Consider the following 12,370-nt stretch of genomic DNA (forward strand, 5'->3'; position numbering starts at 1 on the left):
GGCAGGCAGAGAAGGAACCCAAGACTCTTAGCCATGCAACTCCTGAGAATCGCAGCTTACAGTTAGTGAGTCATTGTCTTCTGGTCTCACAGGATGAGGCAGAGGTATAATTAATTCCTTCTCCATCTCTCTGGAAAGAGCTTTTCTCCTATCTGTGACAACGGAAAAAAAAAAGTTGTGATCATGGGAGTCATTACACAAAGCCACACTCTGTGAATTCACTACTACAGTTAAGACCATTTTTAGTCAAAAAACACCTCGGCAGCAATGTTACCACTGCAAACATAGCGCTGCGAGAAAAATTCAACTCAAGATAAAGGACAGGGCGAGCTAAAAAGACGAATGACGTGACCAAAGGCAACTGCAACAACCATCTGGTAGATGGTTGTCCACAGCCCTCGGATTTCATGGTCGTCTTTCCTGACGAATGAATCCTGGAAGAACAAAAAGATACAAAACGTGTCCAGAAAAGCCTTTGGGGATACTGCTGAAAGGAAAACCAAACCAAAAACTAGGAACAGCAAGCAGCGCGTACGTTGGTTCTGTTAACAGAGTAACACTAACGTACTAGTAGTTTCCACGTTCTTTGCCCTCTACCTTGAAAAAGTCACCCAATTCTGTCAGTGTTCACCGTCACCTTTTTTTTTTTTTTTTTTTTTTAAATTTTCATGTGGACATCTGAGGAAAACATTTCGAGTCCCTGTCATCAAGGGAGAAGAGGAGAGAAAAAAAAAAAAAAGAGATGAATGAGGGGGGAAGAAGCGCAGCCATTCCTTTCCTCAGTAACGCATGCAAAAAGCTCAGGCGCTCGGCAACAATGTGCTTTGAAAGACAAAACACAGAAGAAACTGCACATTATTTAATCTCAGCTGTAGAGTCACATGTATTTGTACCTGCTCATTTATTCATCCACCAGTTTATTTTGCTACAGACGCTACAGAACGTAGAGACTGCGAGGTTACTACTACCTTTTGTAACCGATGCGATCTTCGGTAGGAATAGCTATCTAAAAGAGCCAACAAAATCCTGTCCTGGTTTCAGTTAGGACAGAGTTAATTAACTCTGTCCTAACTGTAACCAGGACAATCCCCTTCGTCGACAGCCATCTGGACTTTTATCGTCTAATAACAGTCCTACAAACATCCCCCGGGATGCTCAACTTCAGAAACTTTCCGTTCCACTTGAGGCAGAACAAGCCCTTACCCTGGACACCTTCACCTGGCTCTCCACTGCTAGCAGGGTAGCGCTCTGATACTGTCCAGTATGCGCTGCAGCCTACTCGCTTACACGTATTTACTGCGGCCTTGTTCGATACGCTCACAGAGAGACCCGTGAAAAATCCACCCTTTCTTTGAGAAAAGTAAATAAATACATACATACATACGACACGGTAAGGAAGAAAAGTTGAACACACAGGATGCAGTCCTTTGCCGAGGGGCAGATCCAACATCAGCACAAGGAGCTTTGGGGCACGTGAGCGATCATCTACACCAGCCATCGGGACAAGCCAAATGCACGCACACGAGCCTCGATTTAAAAAAAAACAAAACAAAAAAAAAAAACAACACGTTAAGTTCCTTTATAGCTTATGGAAGTAACAACCTTCAGCTTAGATGCAGTTGGATTGCATCAGCTTAGGGACTGCCTCCTTCAAAATGCACAGGGGGGTGGGAAAACCAGTCTCGAAAACCTGTTGCCTAACAGGAGACTGTTGCCTGCTCCTCCATAGGTTACATTCTTCCAAGCATCGTTCTGTTCCTGGATTTTACCAGCCACAACGCGATGGTCCCACCGGCATGAGTCGGGGACGCTTCGCACGGGGTTTATTTGACGCTGAAGTAAGCCTTCTGCGTGTCATAAGTGAGACCACGCAATTTCTGGTCTATCAAAAATATTTTATTAATTAAGTAAGCAGGCACAAGCAAAACAGCGCTGGGCGGCCAGGGAGTCTCCGCTCCGCAACGGCACGCAACTTTCCTTTTTTCGCATCGCTGTTTTATAGCATCCAAGTTCCTGTTGAATCTCTTGAGGCTGCGCAGTCCGTTGTTGGGGGGTCGTCGCTCCTCTCTGTGTTCATGAGTTATGCTCGTGCTCAGGAAAGGGGGTAGTGAAGCGATGCCTTGCAATCACAGAGTCTTTATTTCATCAAGGATGTTTGCCCAGCACCCCCTTCCCCACTATCTACTTTCTTAATCCTCCCCCTTAACAAGGCCATAAATTGTGAAACCTTATCTTCTCAGTATATTCTCTGCATTCCTTTTAGAGACAATGAACAAACACCCGCTAATTTATCACAATCCCTCCTTTTTCTTTTTCTAACAAATTTTGTTCATTGAATTTCTGAAGCACTAGTTTGCTCAACATTAAGGTTTCTGTGTCATCTTCCTCTTGTTCAAGAGATTCATATTTGGTGCGTATAAGCATAAGGTGAGCTGCCTCTAATCGGCTTTTTACAATCGCGATTACTCGATTAAATATGCATGGTCAAAAAGTTAATGCTAATATAAGCAGCAGCAAAGGTCCTGTTAAAGTCGATAGTAGTGTGGTAAGCCAAGGCGAGTAATTAAACCAGGATTCGTACCAATTCTGGCGGGCTTCATTTTCCCTTTTTCGTTTTTCCAACCCTTCTCTCAATTTGGTCATTGTGTCCCTCACTACTCCAGTGTGATCAGCATATACACAACACTCCTCTCATAGGGCTGCACACAATCCTCCTTTCTGTAGGAAAATCAGATCTAATCCTCTACGATTTTGTAGTACTACTTCAGATAAGGATCGCACAGATTTCTCTAAAGCTGATATAGATTGCTCGATACGGGCCAAATCCTCATCTACAGCAATGCGTAGAGAAGTAAATTCTTGGCTTTGTTTTACCAGAGAGGTAATTCCAGTTCCGGCTCCTGCAGCCCCCAGAATCATCAGAGTGGCTAAAGTAACAGCCGTAATAGGCTCTCTCCTCCTTAAGTGATTTTTTGCCATAGCATGTTGGATGTACATATACTCCTCAGAATGGTAAAGAATCCTAGGTATAATTACTACCTGTACACAAAAATCATGTGAAGAGTTAAACAATTTTAAAGATAGACATGGTGTTACCCCTAAAGACGAACATACCCATCTAGTGTTCTTTGCAGGAATTAACCAGTTATGTGACTGATACCCATTTTCAGTAATATTACATAAATCCTTTTTCCCTTTTGGAACTGTCCCTACACATCTACCTTTTCCCGTAACCTGAGTTAGTGTTATCCCAACCTCCTGTCCCCAGCTACATTTGTAGGGACTAGTTTCGTTCGAATACTCAGGGGTCCCCATATCCCCTATTGCTTCGTAGTACGGAGGCCTAATACTAACACACAGCCAACACCCTCTTGTTATGTCCGGGTTGGTTTGATTAAGCACTTGGAAACTAGCATTTATGACTTTCCACATGCCACTTATAGGGGCAACCATATCTCCCTCTGTAACACTAGGGAATTGGGTCAGAGAGGATGTTGTTTCGGTCACACTCATGCTTTTGCTAGATTGTGTGGGGTGGGGCACCGTATAAAGTGGTCCCAAACTTCGGTTGGACCCCACGGGTCGCGGTGCCTCTGGTAGCCTATTTTTCTTAATTAGAATAAATCCTCCTCTGTCGCCCGCATGCTCATAATATCGTATTCCCCAAGTTCTTCCAAAAATCCATCCCTGATCCATAGGGTTAGTTACATTTATCCATAAAAATGTGCAATTTCCCCCAACGAGGGGAGCCCCACGAATCCCCCTTGCTACTCTGCGGTTTATACAGCCCTTAGGTCCAAATTGGACAGCTAAATATTTGTCTTTTTCCCCACCTGGATTCCATGCTGAGGCAATAGTCTCACATCCCCAGGAAGCGCAAAAATACTGAGCTGGGGCATTACAGTAACCTTTTCCTGGATGGGAGGCTGGACAAAGATAGAAATCTGATCGATTATTGCACGGTTCTACGGTTGTTATTTGCAAAGGTCTGTCTTAAAACTGGGGGCACCAGCCGTAATGATTTGTTGTACCATAGTGGTGTCTTCCCTCTTATCAGACTCCACTGGAAAGGCTGGTGTGGGTGGTGTTGAGTCGCTATGCAGAGGTGATCACTGCGAGGACCCCTAAATACCAATAGGAATGGCCGAGACCCATTTTTCCCCACTAATTCACTCCTCTGCCTTACTCGTCAGTTGGGTTGCAACCAACTACGAGGTCTTAGTTCTTCTCGGCAGCAGTAGTGTTCTTCAGGGGAGGGCCTTTGCCTTAACCCACAATACTTATCGGGTCCGTCGCAAGGTGAGCTTCAGATCGTCAGTTCCCGGAGTAACCTCCCACTTTTCATCGCGGATGGGTCCCTTAATGCGGCTGGCGTGTGTCCATCCCTTTTCCACAGTTCGAACAGCAGTTTCTGTAGTGAGCAGAACAACATAGGGACCTTCCCATTGTGGTGTCAGTGAAACTTCTTTCCATGTCTTTACCAGGACTTTATCTCCCGGTCGTCTTTTATGTATTGTCATGTCCAGTGGGGGACGCTGTGCAACTAGGCCCTTTTTCTGCAGTTCCTTGCGCCTATTCATTAATTGTATTAGATAGGATTTTAATTGGGCATCTTGCAAATGGGGGTGATCAGGGGGTACTTCCGAATCATAAGGCATGCCATACAGCATTTCAAAAGGCGAGATTCCCAGATCGGTCCTGGGTTGGGTGCGTATATTTAGCAAAGCTAGTGGCAAGCATTTTATCCAGGAAGCCTTTGTTTCTAGCATCAGCTTAGTCAGTTGCCTTTTAATTTCCCCATTCACTCGTTCTACTTTTCCTGAACTTTGAGGATGCCAGGGAGTATGATATTCCCAATTGATTCCCAAAGCTTTCATAGTATCACGGGATATCTTAGATACAAAATGTGGTCCCCTGTCAGAGTCAATTGTTTCCACAACCCCATATCGGGGAATTATATTTTCTAACAATATTCTCACCACGGTTTGCGCAGTAGCTCTTACCGCAGGAAATGCTTCAACAAAATTAGTGAAGTGGTCTATAATGACCAATAAATATTTATATCTTCCTGTTTTTGGAAGTTCAGTGAAGTCCAATTGAATTTTTGCAAAAGGTCGGTGAGCCAATTCCCGTCCACCGGGAACTCTTCTCCGCATGTGCTGAGCATTTACCCTCCGGCAAGTTATGCAGTCATTCACAATTCTTTTTGCTATGTTATATACCCCTATACACATGTAATTTGTAGCAAATTGATCTACCAACGCCTGAGTACCCCAGTGTGTACGCTCATGTAGTCTCCGTAGCACCCTCAGAGCCATTGCTTTCGGTATTACCTTACGCCCATCGGTAAGGACCCATCTCCTTTTTCAGTTTCCCTTATTCCCATCTGTTTCATTTTCTGCTTTTCTACAGCAGTAAAGCAGAGCAATGGGAGCGGAATAGGCCCATTCGACCACAGCGATTGAGCCGGTCCACACTTGTAACAATTTTTATAAGGAGGTGTTTCTTTTTCAGAGCAGTTGCACTCTATTCCCTCGACTCCCCACTCACTCCAGCAATCATAGCAGGGGAATTTCTTTAAATCCTTCCCCCTGCCGCAACTCGGACAGTCCGCCCTCTTAGCTATTTCATATACACACATGAGTGCTGCTCGTTTTGCCTCCTGGTCTGCCAAATTATTTCCCCTAATTTGAGGGTTTGTTCCCTTCTGATGGCCCTTGACATGTACCACAGCAATGTTTTTGGTTCCCTTACAGCTTGTAAAACTTGGATAATTAGTTCCTCGTGAATCAGTCCTTTTCCTTGAGAATTAATTAGTCCCCTTTCTTCCCATATTTTCCAAATGTATGGATTATTCCATATGCATATTTTGAATCTGTATATATTGTTCCGCTTTTATTTTTTAACAACTTTAGAGCCCTTAACATAGCATACAACTCGCAGGCCTGTGCTGACCAACTCGGACTCAAAGGGTCTGATTCTATTACCTCGAATGTTTTTCCATTAACCAATGCGTATCCCGATTTTCTTTTACCTTCAATTACCCTTGAGGATCCATCCACGTATATCTGCTCCCCTGAGGGTAATTCCACATCTTCTAAGTCAGGTCTTAATTTTACCTGTTCTTCTATATTTCTAAGACAATCATGTTCGAGCTTCTCTCTCGATTCACCATAAAGAAATTGAGCAGGGTTCTGTACTGAGGTTGTTTCTAGTGTTAATTTGGGTGACGATATCAAAATTCCTTCATATTTCAGCAGCCTTGCATCTGTGATCCACTTTTCAGCTTTTTGTTGCAGCACTCCACGTATGTTGTGGGGGGATATAACCCTGATTTCTCCCCCAAACGTAATCTTTTGAGCTTCCTCCACTAATAGGGCAGCTGCCACCACAACTTGCAAACAGCTAGGCCAACCTCTACTAACGGGGTCTAGCAGTTTGGATAAATAGGCCACCGGTTTTTTACTGTCTGCCCACTCTTGGGCAAGCACACCGTAGGCAGTCCCTTCGGTGCTATTCACAAACAGGAAAAATGGTTTCTTTAACTCTGGAAAACTCAGAACTGGTGGATGCATAAGTTCTTCCTTTAATTTCTCTAATTGCTCCTCATCATCTTTTGTCCATTTGAGTAATCCGTCCTTATTCAGCTTATTGTACAAAAATTTAACCTTCCCACTATAATCTTCTATCCATTGTCTACAGTATCCGGTCAGCCCTAGCAATTGTCGTACCTGTCTTTTAGTAGTTGGGGCTTTTATTCCTAGAATTCCATTAACCCTTTCAGGATCTAATTTCTTCGTCCCTTTATTTAATAAATGACCTAAGTATTTTACTTCCTCTTCTACAAACTGCAACTTTGACTTTGAAACCTTTAATCCTTGTGACCCCAGAAAATTCAGCAAGCTGATACTTGCTTGTCTTACAGCATCCTCATCTTTTCCTGCTAGTAGCAGATCGTCCACATATTGAATCATTGTTGTGCCAGGTGTCCTGTTAAACTCTTGTAAAATTTGCTCCAGGGCCTGCCCAAACAGGTTTGGAGATTCCGTAAAACCCTGAGGCAAAACTGTCCACCTTAATTGTTGTTTTCTATGTGTATCTGGGTCTTCCCATTCGAATGCAAAATAGTCCCTAGATTTTTCATCCAGGGGGCACGCCCAAAATGCATCTTTCAGATCGATTACGCTATACCATCGGTCGTCTGGATGCAGTTGGCTTAACAGGGTGTGTGGGTTTGCCACCACTGGGAACCTGGTAACGGTTCTTTTATTAATTTCCCTTAAGTCATGTACTAATCTATATTTACCGTCTTTCTTCTTTACTGGTAAGATGGGAGTGTTGAAAGAGGACATACAGGGCTCCAATAGCCCTTGCTGTAATAACCTTTGGATTTCGGGTTTTAACCCTCTCCTACCTTCTTCTGAAAGGGGGTATTGTTTCACCCTAACTGGTATTTCTGGTCTGTTTATGGTCACTTTGAAAGGTCTAATATTTAATTTTCCCACGCTCTCTGAGGTATACCAGACCCCAGGATCAATATTGCTTTGTCTTCCACTCGAAGCGGGCACAGCTTAATTTCTAACCTTCTACTTATCACTTCTAACCCTATCCCTAACTCTATTATTAAGTCCCTACCTAACAAATTATATTCGGCCTCTGGTACTAGCAGCAGAGATCCCTCACTCACTTTAGAATCAGATTCGATGGTTACTTCTTTTATAACAGGGACCCCAAAAGGCTCCCCCTTTGCTCCAATCACTTGTACTTTTTCTGCAGAGGCCCTACATCCAGTGGGTAAGGTTTGGACTGTTGATCTTTCAGCCCCTGTATCTATGAGGAATTCTACTTCCTCACGCTGGGGACCTACTTTCAGTGTTATCAAGGGCTCGCTTTTATCTCGGGTCCCCAGCAAATAGAGCCCCTGACACCCCTATTCACTCTTAAACATCTTCTCATCTTCCTTTCTTTGTCTGCACTCCCTTTTCATGTGACCCCTTTTATTACAGTAAAAGCAGATCACATTTCTTTGTTCCTGGCCACTCTTCTCTTCCTTTCTGAATTTCCCATTCGTGGGACTGAACCCTCGATTCGGCCCGACTCCTCTCTGTCCCTCTCGTACCACTGCCACCATCATACGTACTCGTTTCCGCTCCTTCTCATCCTCCCTACGAACATATGCCTTCTGTGCTTCCCTCAGGAGTTCATCCAACCCTTTGTCCTGCCAATCCTCTATTTTTTCTAATTTTCTCCTAATGTCTATCCATGATTTTGCTACAAACTGGGCCTTGAGCAACGCCTCCCCAACCGGGGTTCCAGGATCTAAGCCACTGTATAACTGCAAGTTTTTTCGCAGTCTTTCTAACCATTCTGTCGGGGTTTCATCCTTCTTTTGTTGCTCATTGAAGGCTTTATTTATATTTTGTCCTCTAGGGACCGATTCCCGTATTCCTTGAATTATGATAGTTCTCAGGTCTTGCATATGACCTCTATGTACGGGATCTTGATTATTCCAATTTGGTGGCTGCACTGGCCATTTAATATCTGCAGCCGGGCCTTGTTGGTGCTGCTGATCCCAAATTCGCATACCAGCACGCCTAACCATTCCTCTCTCCTCTGATGTAAAGAGGATTCCCAGGATGGATTGTAATTCTTCCCAGGTATATATATTTGGACCCAAGAATTGATCCACTTTCTCGGCTACTCCCAGTGGGTCCTCTAATAAATTTCCCATCTCCTTCTTAAAATCTCTGACATCCCCTGAATTAAGGGGAACAGCCACATACCCCATTCCTGGCTGGGGTCCTCCCATTGCTATTTCCCGCAGGGGATATAATCCTTCCTTTAGGTCAGGTTTTTGACTTCTTGTCCTGCTTCTTGTTACTGGCCCTTGTGCTTCATGATCTGATTCTGATTCTCCTGATACTGTTGACTCAGAGGGTCCATTAAGGACGGGGGCCGTCGGTGCAGGCGGTGGAACATAGGGCGGGGGGTGGTGCTGGAACTTCTAAGTCTTTCCTCTTTTTATCCCGCCCTCCTTTTTCTTTTAGAGGGTATAATTGCGTCCTTGTATCTGAATTTATCCAGAGGTGCGCATACTCACTTTCCTCCAGGCTAAAGGGCTCCTTGGAGTTTACGTAAATATTTAAGGCTTGGCATATCCAATCCTCGAAAGAGCCAAATGGGGGCCAGAAAATGCTGTCCCCTTTTATGGGCTTATTGCCCCATACTTCAATACAATAATAAATCATTTTAACTTTGCTCTTTCCCCGCCTAGAAGGGGAATCACTCCAATGTTTAATCATTACTCCTAATGGACTATCAGAGGGAATAGAGGGTATCCCTACACCACTAGATTCCCTTCCCATGAGGCCAGAAGGCTTACTTTTCTTCTGCCCCATCTTCCGGAACACCTTCACTCACACACACACAAAACACTTCCCCCTTTTCGTGGCCCAGTCCCTCGCGGGATATGGGAACCGCACTACCGAGGGGTCCACACTCGCTTCGTCCGCACTTGGACGTCTCATATGTCGTGCTCCGGGATTCCCAACCCCAACCGAACGGATCACCGGCCTATACTTACCCACCCCGTGGGTCTTCGTTCGGTCTTCGTGCACAAAGATTGCTTGGGGTTACCGGTTTTTATTTGCTTGCGCCTAATTTTAGGATTCGTCAGTGAAGGGCTCGAGTGAGGCTTTCCGTTCCAGGGGCTGCCGAAACCGGCGGGGCGCCTCCCCCGAAAGGATCCCCAGTCAATCCGCCGTCATCCGAGTCACGGCACCAAAATTGTCATAAGTGAGACCACGCAATTTTCTGGTCTATCAAAAATATTTTATTAATTAAGTAAGCAGGCACAAGCAAAACAGCGCTGGGCGGCCAGGGAGTCTCCGCTCCGCAACGGCACGCAACTTTCCTTTTTTCGCATCGCTGTTTTATAGCATCCAAGTTCCTGTTGAATCTCTTGAGGCTGCGCAGTCCGTTGTTGGGGGGGTCGTCGCTCCTCTCTGTGTTCATGAGTTATGCTCGTGCTCAGGAAAGGGGGTAGTGAAGCGATGCCTTGCAATCACAGAGTCTTTATTTCATCAAGGATGTTTGCCCAGCACCCCCTTCCCCACTATCTGCTTTCTTAATCCTCCCCCTTAACAAGGCCATAAATTGTGAAACCTTATCTTCTCAGTATATTCTCTGCATTCCTTTTAGAGACAATGAACAAACACCCGCTAATTTATCACACTGCGGGTATAAGTAACGCAGCACGAGATGGAAAGTAAGCTAAGGTACCATCTGCGGCACAACGCTTGTGTGATATTGGACCTGAGGGGACCAGTCAAAGCCTGCAATAATCGCTGAACGGGTGGGTAAGCAGGGAGCCCTACGGGAAACAGAGCTCATGTTCTGCGAAGCTCTTTTCCCGTCCAGAAGAGGACTTTTTCTATTCAGCGTCTTTACTGAACTTTACGCTACTTCCTATTCGCTTTGGCAAGTTAGCCTTCGTAGAAGCCAAGAGATTTTGAACTGCCAAGCACCATTTATAGTTCTTGTTCTCCGACGACAGGGAATTTCAATCGGGGCGCTAGTTAATAGGAAAGTCTGGCTCTGTTTCACGCAAATCAAGTACCTAAACCACAGACAGGAGTCTGCAGAAAGAATACTTTAAAAGGTGAATTTAAGGAGAGGGATAATACTCACTTTTCCAGAATTTCTGCAATCACTGTGGCAAAAAAGGCTGAAACAGGGACGTCTCTATCATCCCCTCTAGGATTTAGCAACTCCATACGGTTATGGGTCAAATACCACAACTTCAACGCAAGGCAGACAGGGACCTCGAAGGTCATGTTTCTGTCTGCGTACCGAGTTCTGCTGGAAAGACCCCCAGCCACTCAATTCCCAAGCAACTTTGCCACGGCCAGCGCTTACCTGGAGTTTTGCTTTCTCTCGTTGCTCAGTACGGGCCCAAGGCCTCTTCTATTGCACACAGTTCAAGCACAACTCTTGGGACATAACCAATGGACACACAGAAATTGCCTCTCACGTCTGTCTTGACCGACCACAACCAGCGTTCTGGAAAGCCCCGCAAGCACCGGTTTATTTCTAGGACAACTCTGAAAGCTGAGGCGGGACAAAGTTTAGCCTCTAGTACCACAGACTGAGCAACAAAGAGACAGAGCTCGACAGGCCAATTCATTCGAGGTCTAAGAAGCTCCTACAACTTGGCAGGCGCTACGCGGCTTTCCTTTGCGCTTCCCCGCACCGAGCAGTTCGCGCTTCAGCACATTCAATTAAGCCTTTGAACCTGGGCTGCACGAAGTTGACGGGCACGCCTCGGTTTCATCCAAAGGTTGCTGCGACTTACCTAGACAGCTGGGACAGTCGGGCTGCTCTTTCTCCGGCTCCGGCTTTCTCGAGCTCCGGCTCGGGGAAAGACCAGCCGCGCACCACAGAACTACAGCTCCCAGCATGCCTAGGGACGGAGCAGTCCATCCAACCCAGAGGGGAGTCGGCCAAGCGCACACAACCGCCCCCCCCCCGCCACCCTCTCTGCGCCGGCCGCCCCTCCCCACCCCGCACCGCTTCCCGCCGCTCCGCCCCCCTCTCCCCCAGCCCCCCGCAGCCCCGCGCAGCGCAGACCCCGCCGCACGCCCGGTCCTGTCCAGCGCGGCGCCGCCCCCGCCCCGCACAAGGGCCGTTTCCGCAGAAGCCGCCGACCGCGTGGCGCCCCGACCGCCCGCCGCCTCGCCCCCTCCCGGCCCGTCCCGGCCGGCCCCGGGGCGGCACCGACCACCAACCTCGTTGCGGCACCGCGCCTCAGCGGCCCGGTCCGGTCCGGCCCGGCCCGGCCCGAGCCTGTCCCGTCCCGTTCCATAACGAGCCGAGCCACGCGCGGCCCGGCCGCTTCCGCCCATAGTGCTAGCAAGCCCAGCAGCCACTTCCGCCCTCGGTTCCCAGCCAATCATGGAGTGTTTCCGCCCTCAGTTAAGGCACACCGTGACGCCACTTCCGCCCTCGGTTCCCAGCCCGGTACAGAGCAGTCGCGGCGCGGCTCCCGCTCCGGAGAAGGGCGCCGCCAATTTGCCGCGGGCAGGGGTCCTGCGGTGCCGCCCGGCTCCCACTCCTTAGGCCGGCTCCGCGCACGCGTGGAAGCAGAGCGGCAGGCAGGGCTTCCCGGAGCAGCGCTGATGTGCGAGCTAAAAAAAAAAAAAAAAAAAAAACGCCACTCACAGCTTTATGCTTTTACACAACTTAGGGCAGAGGTTGCCCCTGTGGTGCCTTTTTTGTTTGTTTGTTTTTTTTAATAAAGTCCGGGTATGCTTGGTCTTCTCTCATTGCAATGGCAGGCGTCCTGCAAGTATGTCGTAACCTTGCGTTATTC

This window comes from Cygnus olor, chromosome 13 (genome assembly GCF_009769625.2).
Source record: "Cygnus olor isolate bCygOlo1 chromosome 13, bCygOlo1.pri.v2, whole genome shotgun sequence".
Lineage (NCBI taxonomy): Eukaryota > Metazoa > Chordata > Aves > Anseriformes > Anatidae > Cygnus > Cygnus olor.